This window comes from Etheostoma spectabile, chromosome 19, assembly GCF_008692095.1.
Source record: "Etheostoma spectabile isolate EspeVRDwgs_2016 chromosome 19, UIUC_Espe_1.0, whole genome shotgun sequence".
Lineage (NCBI taxonomy): Eukaryota > Metazoa > Chordata > Actinopteri > Perciformes > Percidae > Etheostoma > Etheostoma spectabile.
This window is the reverse complement of record NC_045751.1, coordinates 12,035,170-12,035,480: the sequence shown is the minus strand read 5'-3', so window position 1 is coordinate 12,035,480 and position 311 is coordinate 12,035,170. Positions and strand designations below refer to the sequence as shown.

The 311-nt window shown below is 37.3% G+C and overlaps 1 pseudogene; it reads left to right on the top strand.

Annotated features, from left to right (window-relative positions):
• LOC116707347 (myosin heavy chain, fast skeletal muscle-like) overlaps positions 1–311 on the top strand; it is a 45,819-nt pseudogene that overhangs the window by 2,952 nt on the left and 42,556 nt on the right.

Genomic DNA, 311 nt, shown 5'->3' with positions numbered 1-311 from the left:
GGTAACGCCAAAACTATCAGGAATGACAACTCTTCTCGTTTTGTAAGTATGGAATAATTTCTACACATGAAAGAAGTCTTGTTACAGATTGCCAATGTGGAAGGAAATTAAAAATCCTTTGTCCCAAACAGGGTAAATTCATCAGAATCCATTTCGGCACAACTGGCAAACTGGCTAGTGCTGATATTGAGACATGTAAGTAATACTAACCATAGTACAAACAAATGACTGGAATTGAGAATTGGTCAGACTGTAATTGATGAAAAATATCTGTAGATCTGCTGGAGAAGTCCAGAGTGACATACCAGCTT